Below are 11,697 nucleotides of genomic sequence, written 5' to 3'. Positions count from 1 at the left end.
CATCAGACAGCAGTGATTGGTTAAAAGCGCAGGTCTGGACCCAGATTGCCAGGGTCGAGACCTAGCTTAGATACTTTGTAAATGTGAGAATTTAGGCAACCTACTTAACTTCTCGGTTTCCTCGTCTGTAACATGAGGATACTAGAATCTACATAGAGCGTTGTTATGAGGATCAAGAGGGATAATATATAAAACTTAGACCCTGGCACACTGTAAGTGCCACACCTGGTGATATAGTTCTTACTTTAACGATTTACTCGTGGGAGGTGGCTCATCAACCACTGTTGATACGTGGGATCTAACCTCTACCCCAAGCACACTCCTTCTAAGGATGGTCAATGCTCTCAACCAGAGGGTTTATGATGAATGAAATATTCCTCATCGAAATACCTTTCAGCCAACCCTCATTCATTCATTCATTCATTGAATCAGTTAATGGCCACCTCGAAGTCCTTCACCATACATTAAATCATACTGCTTCATTCCAGTTTCTCCATACGGCCTCCCTGTGTCTTTTTAGTCTACCCCCAAACCAGTATGAGCAACGGCCCTGGTTCTCACTGTGTTCCCTCCTGTCAAATGATTATGGCATCAGCACATCACAAAAGCACATTTACAATTTTAGAAGAATCTACAAGAACATAGGGGAATACAAGCCACAATAAATTGTGAAGCTGAATTTTTCTAAAGATAGCTATTTACCGTTGCCTCAAAGCCCAGTTATAGTTGTAGGATTTCATCAGGCTTTTATGTTCCCATGGTAACCAATGTACATGCAAAGCTTATAAACATATATTAAGAGGGCCTGTGAGTGGAAAACATGCAGTGCTGAGAGTTGGAAGAGCCAGGTCTAACCCCAGCTCTGCAGCTCATCAGCTGGGAGGTCTGGGATGCTATTTATAACTGTCCTAGCCAGTGTTTCAGACTCCATCAGTGTTTCTCAAAGTATGTGCCTCAGGTCACCTACATCAAAATCAATGGTTATACTTTTTCAAAGTGCATATTCTTGGGCCTCTTCCAGAACTACTGAATCTGAATCTCTGGGGGTGGGGACCAAGAATGCCACTGTTAACCAGATTCCCATGTGGTTCTTAAACACACTGAAATCTGAGAATCATGGGACCCTACAGTCCTCCTCCAACATGCTATAGTTCCTTGCTTATTCATGCAGGCCAGAATTTGATTGCTTTGGACCCAAAGAATCATTGCAGAAGTCCCTGAACAACATCAGGCAGGCAGAATACACTCTTCAGAATACTCTTTCATTACCACGTACTCACCCAGCACTTCCCATGGATCAAGCACTATTCTTGGGACACATCATTCAAAAGAGAGAAAAATACCTATCCTCATAGAGCCTACATTCTAGTGTGTGGGAGCAGAGACAATAAATAAACTATTAGTAAATGTAAAAATAGGTGAATTATATAGCATGATAGATGGTGATAAGTGTGGTGGGAAAAAAATAGAGCAAGGTGAGGGAGTCAGGATGGAGGGGTGTTAAAATGTCTCCTAGATTATATGTAGCCACAGAAATCAACTTAGGTATTTATTACAAGTCTGACAGGTGAGCCCAGCTGCACCTTGAGGGGAATGTAGTGGATGCTCTTGGTGCCCCGCCCAGACCCCCTTTAGGGTTGGTGCACCCTCCTCCTCCTCACGCCCCCCCCCCAACTCTTCTGCGCCCTGTCAATGACTCAGTGACTATTGATGGCCCCTTGCCTCAAGGTGGGGTCAACTTGGCAGTATAACTTGTGCTCCCTGAGCTCTCGGGGAGGCTACATCCTTGCTAGCTCCCCCTTCCCCACCCCCTCCTTCTCCCCTCCCTTCCCTTGTCCAGGGAGTACTCTCTGTAAATCACTTGCACAAGAATCCCTGTCTCAAGTTCTATTCTAGGGAACCCGGCCTAAGGCAGGCTCCCAACCCCCAGTGGGGTTCTACAGACCAGGAGGACTGATGGCTGTTATGGCAAATCTTCATTGTTCCGTTTCATCCTCGATTTATATTTAATATTCAGTCTTTTTGGTGCCCGAGATTGCCCTGCAGAGGGAAGCAGGTGAGGCCCTGTGAGACGTGTTGCCTAGTATCTGCTGTGTTTCTCCCACTCCTTTGCCCCCTGTGGCCACAGACATTCCCTGAGTGCCTACACTGTGGCAGGGACTGTGCTAGGCTTGGGGACACAGCATAGCATGAGATCCTCCATGTCACATGCTAGGACACTAGCGTCCAATTTCTGCCAAACACCTAATACGTACTTGAAAATGACCAAACTTTTTGTACGATCAGCTGGCTTAAAGATAATGTTCATATACCTTTCTCATCAGCAACGTTTGTTTAAAAACAAATCCAACTTTGACACATCTCTGCTCAAATAAATGAACATTCCCATCCTGACTGCCTCTTTGAAGCAAACAGAGAAGGGAGGGCAAGGCTAGTAGGGACTGGGGCCAGCAGCGTGTTCTATGTAAGGAGAGATGAACATGTGTACTCCACTGGTTTTCGTTACAAAAAGAAAAGGAGATATACAGATTGCCAACAAACACATGAAAGGAAGCTCAAAATCACTAATCATTAGAGAAATGCAAATCAAAACTACAATGAGATATCATCTCACACCGGTCAGAATGGCCATCATCAAAAAATCTAGAAACAATAAATACTGGAGAGGGTGTGGAGAAAAGGGAACACTCTTGCACTGTTGGTGGGAATGTAAATTGATACAGCCACTATGGAGAACAGTATGGAGCTTCCTTAAAAAACTACAAATAGAACTACCATACGACCCAGCAATCCCACTACAGGGCATATACCCTGAGAAAACCATAATTCAAAAAGAGTCATGTACCAAAATATTCATTGCAGCTCTAGTTACAATAGCCAGGACATGGAAGCAACCTAAGTGTCCATCATCGGATGAATGGACAAAGAAGATGTGGCACATATATACAATGGAATATTGCTCAGCCATAAAAAGAAAGGAAATTGAGATATTTGTAGTCAGGTGGATGGACCTAGAGTCTGTCATACAGAGTGAAGTAAGTCAGAAAGAGAAAAACAAATACCATATGCTAACACATATATATGGAATCTAAGAAAAAAAAAAAAAAGGTCATGAAGAATCTAGGGGCAGGACGGGAATAAAGACACAGACCTACTAGAGAATGGACTTGAGGATATGGGGAGGAGGAAGGGTAAGCTGGGACAAAGTGAGAGAGTGGCATGGACATATATACACTACCAAACGTAAAATAGATAGCTAGTGGGAAGCAGCCGCATAGCACAGGGAGATCAGCTCTGTGCTTTGTGACCGCCTGGAGGGGTAGGATAGGGAGGGTGGGAGGGAGGGAAGAGATATGGGAACATGTGTATATGTATAACTGATTGACTTTGTTATAAAGCAGAAACTAACACACCATTGTAAAGCAATTATACTCCAATAAAGACGTTAAAGAAAGAAAAGAAATGCCCCGCTTCTCTTTCATAGACCCTACTTTTCACATTCACCACATCAGAGGTGGACTTTTAAAAGGATGCTGATGGATGCTGAAGCAGACATTCCTCACAGCCTTGACAGCACAGACATTCTTGAAATAGTTACAAGATTTTAAAAATGCTTGGGAGGTTTTCCTTTAAAATAAATTCTGTAATATAATTCTTTGCTCCTCGCACTTGGTGGGGAGCTACATGGGGAAAATGAAAGGGGGGCCCGTCTGTGGAAGTTTGCCAGCGACCTCTGTGGTTAGGGTCGACCTACCCGCTAGCCTCAGATAGCTGAGGATGAGGCCTGCGCCTGGAAAGAGGGTGGTGATGAGGGTCTTGAATGGGCGGGCAGAGTACCCTTCATTTGAATGCAGTCGGAGCCTCCATGAATGCTTTTGGAACATGGTTTCCAACAGGCAAAAGAGAATAAAGAATTTTGCATAAAGAAAGGACTTGGGTCATTCACTCCGGTTTTCACCTTGCTGGAGAGGGGAGGAACCTGGTAGAACTTAAATAGAGGAGAGTGCCAGTGACTCACTGTGTCAGGCTGTCAGCGAGTTTCCCCGCAGGCAAGAAGGGCTGGCTAGTGACTCACAGCCCACTTTCTCCCCGGCCTACATGCAGGACCGCAAAGGAAAGAGTCTGAGCATCACAGCTCAGCTCTCTCGCTTTCTCTTCACAACAAAGAGGGGAGCCTAGGGCTCATCTCCCGGCTCAGTCAGGGTGTGCAGGAGAATCAGCAGGGGGTCTGGTTAAATACAGAGTTGGAGTCAGTAGCTCTGGATGGGACCCAACCGTCTGCATTTCTAATAAGCTCACAGGCGATTCTAATGCTAACGTGGTCTCTGAATCACGCTGGAATAGCCAGAACCTAGCTGGTTCAGAATCAGCCACACTGAGGGGATGGAAGGTGCCTCCTGTGGCCACTATATTGATAAAGGTCATTTTTTTCTGGTGACAGCAAATCTCCAGTCTTATCCCTGGTGATGATCCCAGTGATCGAGTGCCGTCATCACCGTCTCTCACTGTCCTTCTTTATCACACAGTCAGGCTATACTTAAGGCTCCTGTGACTGGGCTGGAAGCAGGCTCCCTGGAAGGGAACAGTCTCAAGACACAGAAGTGGAAACTGAAATCTCGCATTCACCAGGCCATTTTCTGCTCCATCACGCTGCTTCCAGCTGCCTTATGAGTGGTGGCTCAGCAAGGCAGCCCTTTCTCCGCTGCAGCAAGGCGTGCGCTTCTAGCTGGAGCCCTCCGCGGTGGAGTGTGCTTGGCATTCACCAGCCACTCCGGATGAAAGGGCCATTGGCTTCTAAATGCATAAATTGCGATTTCTTTATTGCTCTCATAATAGGGAGGGGCTGCCCTAAAAGTGGCGTGGAGGGCTCCCGGCTGGCAGTTTCTCCTGTTTTCCAAGCTTTGCTCATTTTTCACAGCTCTTGAGCTCTCTCTCTCAATTGCAGCCTGCCCGAGTGGGTGGGAGAGCAGAGGATGGGGTGTAGGTGGAGGGTGCTAATTAGCTCAGGCTAAGAGCAGCCTTGGCAAGAAGCCACGAGAAGGGGAGGCCTCGTCAGTCAGGTGGAGATGATGACTCAGGGATCACAAGAGAACCTGCATAAGGAGCAGTTTGGGTAGCAACCAATATCTGGCTTGAGTCACTGATGGATGTTTACCGTGGTATTAGGAGGAAAGCTGGAGCTATGATGATTCCTAAATAGGGAAAGACAGGTTGACAAAGACATGAACGCTGTCAAGTCAGAATAGGCACACCTGTCAGCTTTGTCGCCAGGATTTTTCGTTCTTTGATCAATGCCACAGAGCATGGAGCAGTGTGCAGATGGCTGTTTGGAAGCATCCTAGCATCAATCAAAGAGTGCCCTCCTGGGTGGGGAGGGGAGTGGGCAAGCTGCTTCAGGGAGGGGGAATGACCTTCTCTCCTTCTTGGAGGCCACCTCAGCTCACCAAGGTGTCCTTGAGACTGTTCACTCCAGAACTGACTTCTGCGAGGTAGGGCTGGCTGACAGGTCCTTCAAGAAACTGAATAAACACAACTTTCCTGACAGACCCTCCATGGTCTCCTGGGGGCATTCTCAAGGTATAGGTACATGGGAACATGGCCTGGAGTCCACTGGGGGTGGGGGAGGCCCTTTAGGTAGATAGGGGAGTTAATATGTTTAAAGAGCTTAGATCAGCATCCAGCTTTATATAATAATAGCTATTACTGTGAGGCAATTCGATTCACTCCGGAGATGCCCCCAAACCCACCTGGAATTGGACAGCACCAGCCTGTCAGAAGTGACCATCTTCCCCGAGCTTCTGTAAATCAGTCTCCACCAGTTTGTCATGACCAATGTAATATATGTTGCAATGAGCTCTTCACTGTTCAAAGAGTACGTATTTTCTACTGGTTTACGTCTTTTAAAAATAATTAAATTAGAATGGATTTGAAGTTGCTCTCTGAATAGTAGAGAAAGTTAGTCGTAGTTAACTCTCTGGGAATTATACGTAACCATCAGCTTTGGTGAACTGTGCTGTGGTGTAGTGTGCTTATCAGCATATACACTGCATGGGTTTAACTCCTGGCTCCTCCGGTTTCTAGCTGTGTGACTGTCTTTATGTTCTGTTTTTTTATGGCTGCACCGCGCAGCATGTGGGATCGAACCCGAGTCCCTTGTATTGGAAGCGTGGAGTCTTAACCACTGGACCACCAGGGAAGTCCCTACCTTTCCCTTCTTTACCTGAATTTCCTCATCTGTGGAATGGAGGATATAAATGTATCTTAGAAGGTTGTAATGAGAATTAAATATGTTCATGTGTGGAGAGCACTTAGCACGGTGCCTAGCACATAACTGTGCTACCCTATTGTTATCTCTTTGGAGGTGTTGGCTGTCCTTGGTCACATGTCTTATAATAGAAAGAAGACAGGGAACCACTATACTAGATTATCTATTTGTCATTCCATCAGTACATTGGTCAGTATTTATCCAGGGTCTTCTTGTTTGAAAACTCTGTGCTTCACTTAAGGAAAACCAATTCTGTATATCCAGGTTTTCAAAGCTGATATTTGGGGATTAAATGAATACCAAAGAATCATCTGCTTATTTTTTCAAAGATTTGATGCAGATATCCTTTCAAAATCCAGCTCCTTTAGTGCATTCAAAATGTAACTCAATGAAAACATTGAGTTCATGGATTGTTCCAGAATATCCCCAGAATTTGTCCTGCATTTTCACTACGAATCAAATTCCAGAGTAACCAAACAGCCCTAGTAAATGAAGGAAGATTTTTCTATGTTGAAGTTATGGAGGAATTGAATTATGAAGGAAATGACACAGTTAGAAAATGATCATTTTGCAGACCCTAATGGAAAACTGAAACAAGTGCTGATCAGCAATAGAGGGTAAAGTAGAGGTTGATGAGGAACTTTACAACAGAGCATGCAAGCTATTACCAGCCGAAGTCACTGAGCAATCTTGGCATCACTAAAAATACAACCGAATATTGTATACCTCCAGATAGGATGTAAAATGAATTAAACAGGATCACCAGTGAAGTGTACTTGGAAGAAAAATTGAATTTGGGCCAAGTCCAGCCATTAAATCTAACTTCCAGGCTATAGAAAATCAAGTGGGGAGACAGACATGTTAAACAGCATCACGAAAAAGGAATCAGTGAAAGCCAGGATGTAAGATACCCCAGAGAAGCTGACTTGGTTTCCTCAACAAGTCAATCACTTGTAAAGAAACATGCAGGGATGACTCTTCTAAATTAAAAGAGATTAAGAGATGTAAACACCACACACAATGGATGGACTATTTGGATCCTGATTTGAGCAAACAACTCTAAAGATAATTTCCATAAGTGAGAAAAGTTAAATATGGCCTGGTATTAGATGCTATTGAGGAATTAATTGTTAATTTTAATAAGTGTGATGATGGCCTTATAGTTATATAGGGACATATCCTTTCAGGGAGACACACGTGGAAGTTTTGAAAGATGAAATGACATGATATTTGGAATCTCTTTAAAATATTCCAGCAATAAATAAAACAACCACCAAAAAAAAAGCAGAGGGAGAGGGTAGATGAAATAAATCTGGCAAAATGTGGTGGTTGTTGAAGCTGCTGATTAATACGTGATTGTGTGTTTGTATTTTCTCCTTTTGAGTATACTTAGAAATTTTCATAATACAAATTTTAAGAAAAAACCCCCAAATAGACATTATTAAAACAAAAATTAAACAAATTTGCAACATTCAATACTCTCCCTCTATTATAGGCTGAATTGTGTCCCACACAAATTCATATGTTGAAGCCCTAAGCTCCAGTACCTTATTTGTAGGCAGGACCTTTAAAGAGGTAATTAAGGTAAAATGAGGTCATATGAGTGGGAACCTACTCCAATATGACTAATGTCCTTATGAGAAGGGGAGATTAGGATATAGACACAGAGAGGGAAGATCACGTGAAGACACATGGGGACGATGGACATCTACAAGCCAAGGAGACGGGCCTCAGAGGAAACAAATGTGCCAACACCTTAATCTTGGATGTGTGTCTCCAGAACTGTGAGAAAAACAAATTTTTATTGTTAAAGCCACCCAGTCTGACCTAGCAGACTAATATACCCCTTTCCTGCTTGGTTTTCTTTACAGCATTTACCACTATCTAATGCATTGTATTTTTATTTCCTTTTTGCCAGTCTTCCCCCACTAGAATGTTCATGAAGGCAGTAAATTTTGTCTATTTTGTCAACTGCTGAATCCCCAGCACATATAACAGGGCTTGACCCATTGAGCACAAAAGTTGTTCAATAAATAAATGTGAAATGTTGGATTGATGAATGAACATAGAATAGAGGTACTTCATGATTACCTGCTAGGTTGACAACATTTTTCCAGGGTAAGAATTGTCATCCAGCCCATTCTACCTCTGTCTATCTACTGCATCCTACAGTCTGTCCCAAATTTCTGAATTTGGGCTAGAGACTAAGCACTTTGGGAGTTTGGCTTGCAGAGAAGCTACTCTGTATTCTGATTTTCTTCCAGCCTACAGTAAGCCCAAGACCCTTTGTGCATCTGTATGCAGAGAAATTTGGGGGAGTCTCCAAACTATTCTAATGTCTCTCTATAGGGGTCTGAAGAAGCAAAGTATAAGTGAAGCTTTGGAGAGGTGAAAATGTGGCTAGGAGGAAAAAAGAAGAGCAAAATGAGAGCCTATCCATAGGAGACATTTGTCACATTTCCTTGCTGCATGCACAGCACCTACTGAAAACCCTTCCTGTGTTTGGAGAAGGTCCTGCCTCATGAGCCCCGGATCCCAGGGTGGAACATTTTCCCAGGCTCCCTTGCAGCTAATGCACAGGCATGTGCCCTTGTCTTTACCAATCAGCCACCAAACCTGCCTGAAACTTTTCTTTAAAAGTAGGCAATGTAAGAACGCCAGCACCATCTAGAATCTATTTTCTGGGAAAGATGGTAGAGGGGATTTGGGGCAGTGGCGGTGGCTGAAAGGTGAAGTTCTTGATGCAGAAGTGCCACTGGTGCTGAAGGCAGTTGCTTACTAAAGTAAGTTCCCCGTCTAAGTAGCAACATTGCAAACTGGAACACCAGTGCCTGGTGGCTATGGTGACAGCACAGTTCTGCAACATGGCTGTGAATGCTTCTCCTTAGGAACACCTCCAGTCCTCCTGATAATTCTGTGAGCTGCCCAGTACGCTTTGTGTATACTCCTTTTCTAATTAACCAAAGAAATTTAAGCAAAAGGAGTACAGGTTCACAAACCACAAGACACATTTAAGGCATGTCCTTGGAAAGAGAATGAAAAAAAATTTTTTTTGGTAAGATATACATTTAACCATTTTTAAGTGCACAATTAGTAGCATGAAGTACGTTCACAACGTTGTGCAACCACCAGCACTATCCATTTCCAGAACCTTGAGAATGAAAAATTTTAACGTGGGTTCTTGTCTTTGAAGATTCTAGATTTCTAGGTCACTTTTAGTTCAAGTTAAAGAGCATTCACTGTCTAATTTCTGCAACATAAGCGCCACAGGTCTGTTATTTATTGCTGCATTGCTAGCATCCAGCAGGTGCCTGGAAAATATGTGTTTGAAATGGGAAGGTCAAATGGGATATTCTGTAGTCCAGTACTTGTACAGTCTGAATGGGGTGTCGACAGGTATATACACACACTGTGTGTGGACATTGTGTGTTCCTTTAGTGGGAAGAAGTGATATTACTGATTGGGTGAAGTAGCGGTTCCCAGCCCAGGCACTCCTGTCCCCTGGGTGTTGGGGGCTGGAAAAGCTAATACAAATTTTACTTTGACCTGGGATGAAGCTAACAAGGTCTACTAAAGACCCCCGTGGCTGGAATTAGAACAAGTGAGTGAGGGCACGTCAGTTAGTTTCTGCTTCTTAGATGCTCAGACAGGCTTTCAGTGATATAATAAGAATTTCTAATATTTCTGGGAGGAAAGTTGGTAATAAAACATTATTTGGTGGTAAAAGAGTTGGGGGGAACATTCAGTCATTCATTCAACAGTATTTATTGAGCATCTGTTTTGTGTCAACTTCTTTTCTGGGTACTGAAGTCTCTGCCACAAACAAAACAGACACGTGCCTTATATCTAGAGCTTGTGTGGAGAGAGACAGAAATTAAACAAATGTCAGATGTGTCTGGTGGGGAAAGTGCTAGAGGTATATGTTTTTTGTCATACAGTCATCCTGGAGGGTCCCTGAGAAGGTGATATTCGAGTGGGAACCTTAGGAAAGTGAGAGAGGGTATCACATTGACCTCTAGAGTGTTCCAGACAGGGAGAACAGGAGGTGCAGAGCTCTGGGGTAGGAATGCTCTTGGCAGATCCTGGCAACCAAGGGGAGGTCAGTGCAGCCAGAGTGCAGTGAGGGGACAGTTGTAGGTGAGAAGGTCCAAGAGGTGGTAGAGAAGATATTTTGCTCTGGAATATTCGGAGGGAATATCGTAAGACATGGCGGACGTATCTCTTGGGTCTGAAAGATGTTTTCTTGAAAGGGTTTACCGTCCTGTAGGGCAAGGGGGACAAAGGGACCCTCTTTTCTCACAGGCTTTTAGATTGTTCTTTCTCTTGAGTGCTAGCTATCAGGGTGAAGTGCCAATTTTACTTTCTGGCTTCCTGGGGCTAAGCTGGCTTTTCTGCAACGAGATGGGAACATCTGTGTGCCTTGTGCAAGCCCAAGGCAGAGTCTGTCCCTGGTGCCTGGCAAGGGGCCAACTGTGCTGTCAGTGAATGGGATGCAAGACTTATCAATAAGGTAAAGATGCTAGTATGAGAAGAAAAGGAAAGATCCAGTGTGGAGGACAAAGGGAGGAGAGAGAACTCTAGGACAAAAAGCCTGTAAAGGGTGGAGTGCTGAAAACGGTAGAACAATACCCTCTCCTCCGGCCCCTCAACATTTGCTTGGGCCTCTTGAAAATGATTGCTTGTATTTCTGCTCATAGTTTCCCATTAATTTTCCTGATATTAAGAGAAAAGACAAGATCGCTGGAGCTGAGCAGAGAGTCTAATAAACAGCACGTGCCCGTGTTCCTCCCCGGGATGCTCATGCCTGGGGAACATGTCATTTTTGAAACTGGAATTGTGGAGCCAGCCAGGGCCACGCATACGCCCTGTGCAGGTGAACGTCTGATTAAATACAAGGGGAATTATGCTGTTTTCTTTCAGCCTGTTCTTTGCTGGCACAAACTGTTCTTTGATATGAAGCTGAAATTATCATATTCTGTCTGATATGTAATTTCAGTATCCCCATGTTTCCAGATCTTCTGTAAGCTCCTCTTTTTAATACCCAAATTTAATAGCCTGAATCTTTGTTCTGCACGACTGCAGGAAACCAGTCCCCTCTGGATATTTCTGAGGGGGTTGGCAAGTGCTTGCGTGCCCAGGTGCTGCGTGTCACTTACTCCCCACCTCCCACCCACAGCACTTTCTGCTTTTCTGTCAATGGCTGTCCCATCACTCTTTTCCATGTTACTACTCTCTCTCTGCTCTGCTTCAACCCAAGTGTGGACACAGCCCCCTCCTTTATTCCCCACTCACCTCCAAAACCAAGCTGGTATGTGTGGAGGCATGGATGAGAGTCAACACATTTAACAGCTGCTCTGGCCCAGGGCATAGCCCGTCAATCCTAAAGGATCCTGGCTGTGTTGGGCAGAGTCCGTTAGTGTCTGGATCATTGG

At 44.3% G+C, this 11,697-nt stretch overlaps 1 long non-coding RNA gene across 1 annotated transcript in view; it reads left to right on the top strand.

Annotated features, from left to right (window-relative positions):
- LOC137210035 (uncharacterized) overlaps window positions 1-11,697 on the top strand; it is an 82,437-nt gene that overhangs the window by 39,798 nt on the left and 30,942 nt on the right. The window lies entirely within an intron of this gene.

This window comes from Pseudorca crassidens, chromosome 17 (assembly GCF_039906515.1).
Source record: "Pseudorca crassidens isolate mPseCra1 chromosome 17, mPseCra1.hap1, whole genome shotgun sequence".
Classification (NCBI taxonomy): domain Eukaryota; kingdom Metazoa; phylum Chordata; class Mammalia; order Artiodactyla; family Delphinidae; genus Pseudorca; species Pseudorca crassidens.
This window is presented reverse-complemented; position numbering and strand designations above follow the sequence as displayed.